This window comes from Copidosoma floridanum, unplaced genomic scaffold (assembly GCF_036245765.1).
Source record: "Copidosoma floridanum isolate Cflo_tuat_1 unplaced genomic scaffold, Cflo_Japanese_pri ptg000002l, whole genome shotgun sequence".
In the NCBI taxonomy this organism is placed as follows: Eukaryota; Metazoa; Arthropoda; class Insecta; order Hymenoptera; family Encyrtidae; genus Copidosoma; species Copidosoma floridanum.
The window spans coordinates 147,501-160,000 of record NW_028321879.1 but is presented as its reverse complement, the minus strand read 5'-3'; the positions used below and the strand labels follow the sequence as shown (position 1 = coordinate 160,000).

At 49.5% G+C, this 12,500-nt stretch overlaps 2 non-coding genes and 1 pseudogene across 2 annotated transcripts in view; all 3 read right to left on the bottom strand.

The window, feature by feature from the left end:
• LOC149375914 (large subunit ribosomal RNA) overlaps positions 1–10,439 on the bottom strand; it is a 12,554-nt pseudogene extending 2,115 nt beyond the window's left edge.
• A 685-nt stretch (positions 10,440–11,124) lies between these two features.
• LOC149375913 (5.8S ribosomal RNA) lies at positions 11,125–11,279 on the bottom strand. Its single transcript, XR_016293250.1, has one exon. It is a non-coding gene; the product is annotated as a 5.8S ribosomal RNA (ribosomal RNA).
• Positions 11,280–12,224: 945 nt separating this feature from the next.
• The window catches only part of LOC149375912 (small subunit ribosomal RNA), a 2,065-nt gene continuing 1,789 nt past the window's right edge, over positions 12,225–12,500 (bottom strand). Inside the window, exon 1 of the ribosomal RNA XR_016293270.1 lies at positions 12,225–12,500. This exon is cut by the window's right edge and continues 1,789 nt beyond it. This is a non-coding gene — a ribosomal RNA (small subunit ribosomal RNA).

Sequence of the window (12,500 nt, the reverse complement as noted above, 5' to 3'; positions counted from 1 at the left end):
CCTTGTTTTGACATCTTTCAAGAATGAGTAAGTCACACGTCCCCTTGTTGAGCTATCCCACCTTTCCTGCCATATGGTCATGGCTTCCTCCCTTATATCCTTCTCGCTTATGTTATCAACCTCAATATTTCTGAGATTTCCTATGGAAACAGGTTTCTTTTTTCTCAGATTATATAAGGCGATTCTGCTTTCAAGGAGAATGTCAACAGGGAGAGTGCCCGTGATTACACAGAGCGCATCCGTTGATGTTGTTTTATAAGCATGGGTTGCTGCAACCAAGATAGTGTGCTGCGCACTGGCGAGTTTTCGAATGTCATGCACCGTGCATTTGTCCGCCCAAGCAGCTGCCGCGTAGGCAACCGTAGGGGCGAACACAGCTTGGTGAATGCGCATGCAAGCTGAAAGCTTGAGCCCCCATGTACAATTTGCAAGCCTCCTTAGCTTTTGAAAAAGCGGTGTCACTTTGTCTCTTAGATATGAGCAGTGGGAGCTAAAGCTCATCCCCTGATCAATCATGACTCCCAGGTATCTGACAGTTTTCTTAACTTTCAAACTTTTGCCTCTGATCTTGATAATCGGCGTCCGCAACAATGGGGTCGCCTTTCTCTTTTTTGATTTCCTTGGCCTGTCAGGCCTGGGTTTTCCGCTATGATCAGTCTTTTCAAATTCATTGATTTTGAGATAGATGCCTTCGGTCTTACTTTCAGAGATCTCGAGTTTTACTCTTTCGCTCCATCCGAGGACCTCATCCACGACCTCTTGGCCTCTCTTTTCGATTTCCTTTCTTGAGTTCCCTCCTATTATCGTGATGAGATCATCAGCATAGGCTAGGAACTCTACGTCGGGTTTATTTTCCAAGGTTTCTAGCAGCGAGTTAAATGCCAAATTCCAGAAAAACGGTCCGAGGACTGAGCCCTGGGGGCACCCCTTTGCTGCTATTTTCGAAGCGGACTGATCGGCCCATTCAAGGCAGACTTGCCTGTTTTCGAAATAACTTGCTATGAGCTGATACATGTTCTTGGAGCAGCCTTTTGCTTTCAATGCTGCAAGAACTGCCGAGTGTTGCACGTTGTCAAACGCACCCTTGATATCAAAGAGAATACCAAAAGTATAGCGGCTGTTTGATTCTCTAACCAAGCGTCTAAGTTCTACTATGGCATCTTCCGTTGACCTACGAGGGGTGAAACCATACTGGTGATTTGAGATACCTTCAGGGTTCAGTATTTCGTTGCTAAGTCTTGCAGCGATGAGCTTTTCCAAAAGTTTACCAGCCACAGGAAGAAGATTGATCAGGCGGTATGAGCGTGGGTCTGCAAGGTCCTTATCAAAGCTTTTGAGTAGAATCACAAGCAACCCATTTTTCCAGACCTGGGAAAAGTATCCTTTGCCCAGGCATGCGTTCATTAGATCCAAGAATCGTCCCTCGAGTAGCTTCACTGCTCGTTTGACAGCTTGCACCTCCAGGAGATCGAATCCTGGTGCCTTTTCGTTCCTCAACCCTCTGGCAGCAACCTTGAGCTCCAGAGCAGAGAAAGCATGGGAGTCTTCCGTTTCCGGCAAAACACCCGCCTCTCTCCTCATTTCACTGAGTTCTGGAGAGTCGTCAGTTTTGTTGTCGTCCAGGACGTGAGTGTTCAACAGGGTATCAGCTGTATCAGTCATTGACAATGTGAAATTGTCCTCGTTTGTTAGCGCGCTAAATGCTGATCGAGGTGCGGTTTTATTTGCCATATTTTGATATACGTGGCCAAAGATATCGTCATTGCCGACAGTCGTGACGAAATTCTGCCAGCTCTCTTTCTTTGCAAAGTAAATCATTCTTTTATATTCCTTTCTTAGAGCGTTGTACTCATACACCAAGACAGGGTCATGGTATCGTTTTAACAACCTATATGTTTTGATCAGCTTCTTTTTAGCTAACGCTAACTCCTCACTCCACCACGGATTTTTACTTCTCTGACGACCTCTCTTTGGTATTGATAGTTTGCAAGCATCGTACATGATTTTGTTCAACGCTTTGGCATATCTTTCTATTTCATCAGTCCTATTCAGCTCAAGACTGTCCAGTCTCTCAGTTGAGAGCTTGCTGAGTTCTCTTTCAAACTTTTCCCAGTCCGCTTTGTCAAGGTTGAACCTTATTCTAGGAGAAGCCATGCTTACAGCATTTGGAACCTTTAGCGTGAATGTTACTGACTTATGTTCACCAGTTGTCCACGATTCCTGCACTCTCCAGTGAAAGATCCTGTGGCTCATCAACGAGTTTGCTATAGTGGCATCTATCCAAGATATCCGCCCCTTAGACTCATATGTTGGTGGTTCAGTGACCTTGTTTTGGACAGTGAGATCATGGGTAGCCATAAGCAGTTCAAGGACTTCACCATCTGCGTTGGTGCCTCTTGGGCTCCAGAGCGATGATTCAGCGTTAAAGTCAGCACCTACTACCATCCGCTTTCCTTTGAGTTTTCTAAGCACTTTGTCCAGATGAGCAAGGTGCACCTCTCTGTCATCGCCGTATTTAAAATAGCAGCTGACAACATAAAATGAGAGTCCAGGAGCGGTGATTTCAGCGACTATGCAGCTTTGATTGCTTAGCTGAGGAACATAAAGAGCACTATAAAGTGGATTTGTTACAACAACGGCAGCCCAAGGCTCCATGGAACGGGTGGCCATCACCGTGTTGGAGCCGAAACCAGTACATTTCCATAACGTTCCTAGCTTACTCTTGGCAGGTTCCTGCAGAAGAAGTATGTCCACTCTTTTGGTAGAGATGAGCTGCCTCACTTCACCGGTTACCTTATTGGATCTACCTACATTCAACTGCAGAACATTGACCCTGAGAAGCTGACCTGACTTTAGGTTACTTCCGAACACTGGTGGTTCTTGGTCTTTTTCATCAGGATTTTTAATTTCGATAGTTAATTCATTTCGAGAATCCTGAGAGGACGTGATGGTTTGAGGCAGTGCATCACACCTCTTCAGGATTATGCGAACCTCACTTAGGCGATTCGCTATGAACATTTCCGACCGTTCATTGCCCTCGTTTGTCCCGCGACCACCACTCCTGGGAGTAGGCGTTGTGCTGAGAGTTTGAGAGGGCGTTGGGAGGTTGCACATTGCCCGCGTATTGCTTTCAAATTTTTGTCGCTTGGGGTGATCAAGGTCCCTTTGCGATTCTGTACTTTCAACTATAGCTTTCCTTTTGTTGCTTACACATTTCCTTTTTCCTTCTCTTCTTTCTTTTGCTTTTGCTTTCATTACTAATTTGGGTTTATCATCCATTTCTTGCTCCATCCGGACACCGTAGCATCCGTGGATGGACTTTCTGTTTGTTACATCGTGAGAAAATAATCAACACGAACTAGCGGCCCAGGCTCCCAGTGGGTCATTCATTTTCTCACCGTCCGTGTAAGCTTAAAATTCTGAGAAGTTAACAGAGTCTTCACCTCGCAGCCGGGCAATAAAGCCAAGCCCCGGGTCTCCGTTAATGCAACGTTCCTGCACTCACGCCCTAGTACAAGTCGTTGAAGCATCAAGTTCGATTACCGTATTCAGAGAAGATGGCGCTCGTCTTCCCTGGCTCGGGGTCACTCGGGCTTGCCACACCCGTGTCGTCATTTTTGATGACGGCCCCCTGAGGATTCTGAAGCGAGGACGCTTGTTCCCAAGCCGGCTCGTCCAGGGATAACCACTTCACTTTGCCGTTAGTCAATCAATTCTTTCGATATCATCTTAACTTGGTAAAGCTAGTCCTGATTTTGCCACCATTGCGAGTCCCTTCACTGTTGGAACTCGCGGTGTTACCATTCAGCGTCGCGCAGAGACATCAGGTTAGGCACTTACCAAAGCTACAACGTAGAACACGCTTCGCAGTGGTTTCGCTAAATCGCAGATAGGGACAGAGGGAATCTCGTTAATCCATTCATGCGCGTCACTAATTAGATGACGAGGCATTTGGCTATCTTGCGTGAATCATAGACACGGGCGCCGTGCTGCATTCAACTCGAGCACGATGGCATCGTGCGCCTGTTACATCCGTGTTACCCAACTGTTCAGTCAACCGCACCGCGCTTTCAGTCGTTACAAGGCACATTTGAAGACGTACCCCCGGTAAGGCGATTACCTCACATACAGGGATTGGACGGACGAATCTACGACTCCTCATTGTCTCAGCATGTTACCCTGAGAGACGGTATGACAAAGTCCTGTTACGGGGTGTAACATGAACGAACTTTGCCACCCGGATTGATTACCGGAGGCAAGACGTATGTGCATGAATGCATTTCCCTTGCCTGTCAACCCAATCGCATTTCAGCGACTGCCCGCTAGAGGCCGACACCAAACGGAGTGGGTACCGGAGCCATCCCAGTAGAGCTCCCACTCCACCCTAGCTTCTCATTTCAATTAGACTACTCTAATTACCTGGATGAGTCACGGTCGCGAGTTCTTTCGATACCATCGCTACTTCGGTAGTCGTTGCGCTTTCATCTTTTTGCAACGGTGCTCAATTTCTCATTCTTTGCCCAGGCACCTGGGGTCGAGCAGAGAAATCAAGCTTTCAAAGGTACCATCCCCGAAGTACAAATGATACCCCGCCGAGTGCTTTCAGCCTACAGTAGCTTCTTTCGAAAATACTGCGTTTCCCGCCAGTGCCGCTCGGAGGCAAGCAATCCCGACTTGGCAAAGGAGTTTTGCACAGCTATTAAACTGCACTCCACTCTTCTACCCACCCTTCAGCCAGACACGGCGTTTACACGTCAGATGCACACTACACGCAAATGCAATGCCCACCCGCGCATAAGCCCAGGTCCAGTCTTAGGGTTACTGGCAAGATTGCGTGAATCATAGACACGGGCGCCGTGCTGCATTCAACTCGAGCACGATGGCATCGTGCGCCTGTTACATCCGTGTTACCCAACTGTTCAGTCAACCGCACCGCGCTTTCAGTCGTTACAAGGCACATTTGAAGACGTACCCCCGGTAAGGCGATTACCTCACATACAGGGATTGGACGGACGAATCTACGACTCCTCATTGTCTCAGCATGTTACCCTGAGAGACGGTATGACAAAGTCCTGTTACGGGGTGTAACATGAACGAACTTTGCCACCCGGATTGATTACCGGAGGCAAGACGTATGTGCATGAATGCATTTCCCTTGCCTGTCAACCCAATCGCATTTCAGCGACTGCCCGCTAGAGGCCGACACCAAACGGAGTGGGTACCGGAGCCATCCCAGTAGGGCTCCCACTCCACCCTAGCTTCTCATTTCAATTAGACTACTCTAATTACCTAGATGAGTCACGGTCGCGAGTTCTTTCGATACCATCGCTACTTCGGTAGTCGTTGCGCTTTCATCTTTTTGCAACGGTGCTCAATTTCTCATTCTTTGCCCAGGCACCTGGGGTCGAGCAGAGAAATCAAGCTTTCAAAGGTACCATCCCCGAAGTACAAATGATACCCCGCCGAGTGCTTTCAGCCTACAGTAACTTCTTTCGAAGATACTGCGTTTCCCGCCAGTGCCGCTCGGAGGCAAGCAATCCCGACTTGGCAAAGGAGTTTTGCACAGCTATTAAACTGCACTCCACTCCTCTACCCACCCTTCAGCCAGATACGGCGTTTACACGTCAGATGCACACTACACGCAAATGCAATGCCCACCCGCGCATAAGCCCAGGTCCAGCCTTAGGGTTACTGGCAAATTTTGCGTGAATCATAGACACGGGCGCCGTGCTGCATTCAACTCGAGCACGATGGCATCGTGCGCCTGTTACATCCGTGTTACCCAACTGTTTAGTCAACCGCACCGCGCTTTCAGTCGTTACAAGGCACATTTGAAGACGTACCCCCGGTAAGGCGATTACCTCACATACAGGGATTGGACGGACGAATCTACGACTCCTCATTGTCTCAGCATGTTACCTTATGTGGACAGGAGAGTCAGCAATGAGGACCATGTCGTCCGCGAAGGCCATGGCTCTGGTGGTTTTGCCGGCGAAGGTGGAGCCACATTCATGTGGTAGAGATCTTAGCAGGTGATCCACCACGATGTTGAAGAGTACGGGAGATAGGGGATCGCCTTGTTTAACCCCCCTTGTGACTCTAAGTGGCTCTGATGTCCATCCTTCGCCTGACAGCATTGTAGTAGCGTTGTTGTAGAAGTGGCGGAGGTACTCGATGAGTGAAGATGGTAGTCCTGCCGTTTCCGCCGCAGTCATGAGTGCGGTATGCTCAATGCTGTCAAAGGCCTTCGCCAGATCGAGTGTGGCCAGGAACGTCGACTTGTGCTCGGTGAATCTTGAGCGCAGGAGGGCATCAAGGAGTGTGGTGTTGTCTCTGCAGCCATCAATCCCCGCACGGAAGGCCCTTTGCTGATCGTCCAGGCTGACTAGTCTGTCAATCCTTTGTGCCAAGATCTTGTGAAGCACCCTGCAGAAGACCGACGTGACCGAGATTGGACGGAAATCTCCAGGTTCGGAAGCTCCGTCCTTCTTGGGGATGAAGATGGTCCTTGAGCAGGCCAGGTGTGATGGCATGATCTTAGACCATAGAATCAGATTGTACACCCGAGTGAGAACCGATGCTGGTATGGCTCTAAACTGACGAGCAGTCAGTCCATCTGGGCCAGGAGCGACGGCGAGCGATGGACGTGCTTCTTTAACATCACTCGGGGTAACTGGAGCCATGATGTCAACCTGAACTGGGCGAGTCTCGCACTTTGGCTTGGCGTTGGTAACCGGTTGTGTAAAGACTGTTGTCCAATAAGGCTCCATCCGGGCCCGCTCTGGCTGCCGGGCATTCTCGACGCTCCCAAGGATGGCATTGATGCACCTGCTTCGATTGGTCCTCCAGTGCCTCTGGGTTGCAGCATAGTCCCTTCTTCGTTTTTGCCTGTTGGTAAGCATAGCAGGTGGTGGTGCAGTGCGAGCTGCTCTGGTCGTGTGTGGTCTTGGAAGGATGTCCTTGAGATACAGGGACAATCTCTCAGCGATGGTCCTGTTGGAGGCACCGTTGGAAGCGGAGCGAACGATCTCGTCAAGCCTCTCCGATTGGTAGCCTGTGTCTGGTGGCATCTCTGGGAGGGATCCCAGATACTCAATCAGAGGATGAGGAGAAGGCGTAGCAGGTGGAGTGGTAGTATCCCCTGCTGCTTGTTGGTCGTCGCCTGAGTCTTCCTCCTCAAGCTGCGGGTTGTCGTGTTGTTCAGCGATGTACTGCTGAACCAATGTCTTATAGTCCCGGGGGCGACGATGTCCCTTAATGGATTCGATGGTTCGGTGTGGAAAGGACTCGTGGAGGGCCTGGTTCACGAAGCGCACACCTTGGATGGTTAGCTCCGCCTCCCGGCGGGCCAGAAGAGATGTTTCCTCCATGGTCCATCCAGTGCGCTTGTTGGATGCAATCCGCTCGTCATACCAGGTCTTGTGGGCCCTTCGATGGTGCTGCCCTCTGCCGTTGGTTGTTGGAAAGGTCCTCTCGCACCCTGGATACTCGCACTGGTAGGGGCCCTCGTTACCGGCCGCTGGCTGCTGGTTTGTCGTTGGTATGACCCTGTCTGTGGACGGGCCATTATCATCCGAGGTTTGGCTTCTAGTAGTCCTTAAGAGAGTCATAGTTACTCCCGCCGTTTACCCGCGCTTGCTTGAATTTCTTCACGTTGACATTCAGAGCACTGGGCAGAAATCACATTGCGTCATCACCCGCGAGGGCCATCGCAATGCTTTGTTTTAATTAGACAGTCGGATTCCCCTGGTCCGTGCCAGTTCTGAGCTGAGCGTTAAATGGCGGCCGAAGAGAACGAACGCAACGGCGGAACCGTCACGTAAGCCTCGCAGCAAGGAAGATCCGCGGGAGGCCAAGGCACGGTACCGAGCTCGGTCGCCCTCCGCGACGAATTTACGACGCGCACACCACGAACGCGATGCACGCGCGCAAACCGCCGCAAAGTTGAACCTCGCCCAGGCCCGGCACGTCAGCCGCACCCGCTTCCCGACCAAGCCCGACACGCCCCGCTCCTCAGAGCCAATCCTTATTCCGAAGTTACGGATCCAATTTGCCGACTTCCCTTACCTACATTATTTTATCGACTAGAGGCTCTTTACCTTGGAGACCTGCTGCGGATATGGGTACGAACCGGGGCGACAGCTCCACGTGGCCCTCTCCTGGATTTTCAAGGTCCGAGGGGAAGATCCGGACACCGCCGCAACTGCGGTGCTCTTCGCGTTCCAAACCCTATCTCCCTGCTAGAGGTTTCCAGGGAACTCGAACGCTTATGCAGAAAAGAAAACTCTTCCCGGATCTCCCGTCGGCGTCTCCAGGTCACTTTGGGTTACCCCGACGAACACTCTTGCGAGAGCCCGAATTTTAAGCGGTTCCGCTGCCGGGTTCCGGAATAGGAACCGGATTCCCTTTCGCCCGACGGGTGTGTGCTTTCAATTAATGAAAATAATAAATTTAAACACCGTCATCGACATAGGATTTCTCCTAGGGCTTAGGATCGACTGACTCGTGTGCAACGGCTGTTCACACGAAACCCTTCTCCACGTCAGTCCTCCAGGGCCTCGCTGGAGTATTTGCTACTACCACCAAGATCTGCACCGACGGCGGCTCCAGGCAGGCTCACGCCCAGACCCTTCTGCGCACACCGCCGCGACCCTCCTACTCGTCAGAGCTTCATGACGTTGTAAAATTGCTTTTACAACGCCCCACTTGCCGCTGACGGCCGAGTATAGGCGCGACGCTTCAGCGCCATCCATTTTCAGGGCTAGTTGCTTCGGCAGGTGAGTTGTTACACACTCCTTAGCGGATTCCGACTTCCATGGCCACCGTCCTGCTGTCTTAAGCAACCAACGCCTTTCATGGTATCCCATAAGCGTCGACTTTGGCGCCTTAACTCGGCGTTTGGTTCATCCCACAGCGCCAGTTCTGCTTACCAAAATTGGCCCACTTGGCACTCTGATTCTTTTTTTTTTTGTATATAAATCTCATGGCTTCAATATTCAAGCAAGCCAGAGATCTCACCCATTTAAAGTTTGAGAATAGGTTGAGGTCGTTTCGGCCCCAAGGCCTCTAATCATTCGCTTTACCAGATGAAACTCGAAATTACGAGTGCCAGCTATCCTGAGGGAAACTTCGGAGGGAACCAGCTACTAGATGGTTCGATTAGTCTTTCGCCCCTATACCCAGTTCCGACGATCGATTTGCACGTCAGAATCGCTACGGACCTCCATCAGGGTTTCCCCTGACTTCGTCCTGACCAGGCATAGTTCACCATCTTTCGGGTCCCAACGTGTACGCTCTTGGTGCGCCTCAGCTCGCAATGAGCACGAGACGCCCCGGGAGTGCGGATCCGCATACGTGACGCGAATCATCCTCCCTAGGTCGCGGAGCACGAAGCTCGCAAACTTTTACTTTCATTGCGCCTTTAGGCTTAGTTATTTTTGTATAAAATAATACAAGTCCCAATGACTCGCGTACATGTTAGACTCCTTGGTCCGTGTTTCAAGACGGGTCCTGAAAGTATCCAAAGCAAAAGCGTCGCTGACCGGTAATTTTAATTGAAAAGCGCTAGGCTTTTCCGAGCCGGTTCGAGAACATTGGCGTTCAAAAGAGCCAAGCGCGCGCGGCAACGGCACGAGATGTCCGTTAAAATCCGAGCGCGACTCGATCGATCGCCAAGCCGAACGCATTCGAAAGTGCGACCCGATACCAATCTTGATTAAAAGTTTTCAATACCGCCGGGCAGTCGATCGGGTAAAGGACACCGATGGTCTGCCGTGCCGGTTTGGCACGACAGTCTACCGTACGGGCCGTCGATCGACACCCAACGGGTCGCGACGTCCTACTAGGAGAGAAGTGCACGCCGGCGTCGTCGGACATGACGCAGCGACCACGTGCCCCGAACGCGCTAAATACCCGAAAGCACCGCACGTTCGAGCATCGCGATCACACGCAAGCCAACAGCCACTAACGCTGAATCTCTCCATTCGAACTTTTGGATTTCTCAGGTTTACCCCTGAACGGTTTCACGTACTCTTGAACTCTCTCTTCAAAGTTCTTTTTAACTTTCCCTCACGGTACTTGTTCGCTATCGGTCTCGTGGTCATATTTAGCCTTAGATGGAGCTTACCACCCGCTTAGAGCTGCACTCTCAAGCAACCCGACTCTAAGGAGAGGTTCTCCCACGGCGCGCTTCGGTCGCTACGGGCCTGGCACCCTCTGCGGGTAAGTGGCCTCGTTCAAGATGGACTTGGACGCAAAGCGACGTCATGGGATAATCGAACCCTCCCGAACACCACATTTCCCAACGGCGGAACCGTGGGATTCAGTGCTGGGCTCTTTCCTGTTCGCTCGCCGCTACTTGGGAAATCCTTGTTAGTTTCTTTTCCTCCGCTTAATAATATGCTTAAATTCAGCGGGTATTCTCGCCTGCTCTGAGGTCGTCTTGATTAATTTTTTTTATGTACGATAATAATTTTGTCTCAACATTGTGCTTTTCGAAGTTCAATTGAGACAAAAAAAAAAATATTTTCACACACGTACAACGTTGGAAAAAAAAAAAAATAACAAAAAAAAAAGAAAGATAAAATAAAAGGATTGCACATCGACCGGATGGTAATGTTTTTTTTTTGTCTCCTATTTTTTCTTCCTTCCTTTCCTCACCTCCTGCGACGCTTTATTTTTTTTTTGCTTTGCTTTCAAAACCGCGACGCAAAAGTATTTTTGACGATCGTACGGCTCGTCCGGTCCGCTCTTGATTCAACAGTGTTCGGATGAACAATTATTTAATGAGAGCTCCGGGACTCGGGCGAACGACGACCAAAAAAGAAAAGTTGGGAAGAAAAAAAAAAACAATAAAAAATAAAAAGAATGACAAACGATTCAAACGGCATCAACGTTGCCGCTTTAACCGGTCAAATTTTTATTTCTCGTTTTCGACAATCCATTATTTCATCTTTTCTTTTTTAAGTATTCTTTTTTTATTTCGAGCGACGCATTTGATTTCATACGAACGCCCAATTATTTCGCTCGTACACTCGAAGAAAAACTATACGACGGGTAGTTGATAACGACGCGTCGGGTTTCTCTTCGTGACCAGCAGTCTTTTTGTTTTTTTTTTTTATCGAACGACCCTCAGCCAGACGTGGTCCAGGAAATATATCCGAGGACCGCAATGTGCGTTCAAAGTGTCGATGTTCATGTGTCCTGCAGTTCACAAGTTGACGCGCAATTAGCTGCGTTCTTCATCGACCCACGAGCCAAGTGATCCACCGTTCAGGGTAATCAATTTATTTTTATCATTATTATAGTTTATTTTTCACACTTACAGTGTAATATTTTCTCGGTCAATTCGTATTTTTTATTATACGAAAAATGACCAATACAAAACGCAACGGAGAGCCAGGCTCTTTCGAATAAAAAGTGTGCCCATCGGTTCTCCGTTGGGCCACCCCGCTGCGTCCCGCAAATGCGACACGAGCGGCAGGCATTGGGGCGCACCACGAAATATTACGAAACTTTTTGATAACGAGCGGCGTCTCCCATTTCTTTTTATCTTGAGAACAAGATGAAAGGGGCAATAACGGCGACACGCATACAGTTCATAATATTTCGCGACATTTATACGCAGAGTCTCGGCTTATTGGGGCGTAAAATCATTCCAAAACCTTGGATAATAACGCGTACACGCTATTATCCTCGTAAGCTCGATCATGTCATTAAAACGAAGTGATTGCATGACCACCGAATGACGACGTTCCCCCTCGTTACAACGAGGCTTTCAACATAATAACCGTTGACTCGAGGAAAACGCTGTCCGGTCGAAATTCAATCTTCGTGATAAAATCCGTGACCAATAGCCTCGAGGTTGCCACGGCAAGACACTGGTTAATGGAAAGAAAAAATAAAGATCCGTTGTGCACGCGCACCCTACGATTTTTACGTAGGTGCGCGAGGGCAAGCGTGGCCAGCCCGATCGTATGTTTCAACTATTATAGAACAAAGACGCTAGGCATTGGCGCACGCATCGAAACCTACGACCGCCAATCCGTTAACTTAATTTTTCACAGCCCCTTGTCAAAGGAGGGAGAAAGAAAAAGTAACGTGGCGCGAGGCGCGTAAATACAACGATTATACATTTTCCTTCGGCGCAGCTTTCAAACAAAATTTCTTTTTTTTTTTTTTTTTTTCTTTCATGACAAACGTTGCGACGTCTTACGTGCGAACGTTAATGATCCTTCCGCAGGTTCACCTACGGAAACCTTGTTACGACTTTTACTTCCTCTAAATGATCAAGTTTGGTCATCTTCCCAGTGCAATCGGCAACGCAACGAGTGCGTTGCCGCGCGTCAGTCCGAAGACCTCACTAAATCATTCAATCGGTAGTAGCGACGGGCGGTGTGTACAAAGGGCAGGGACGTAATCAACGCGAGCTTATGACTCGCGCTTACTGGGAATTCCTCGTTCATGGGGAATAATTGCAAGCCCCAATCCCTAGCACGAAG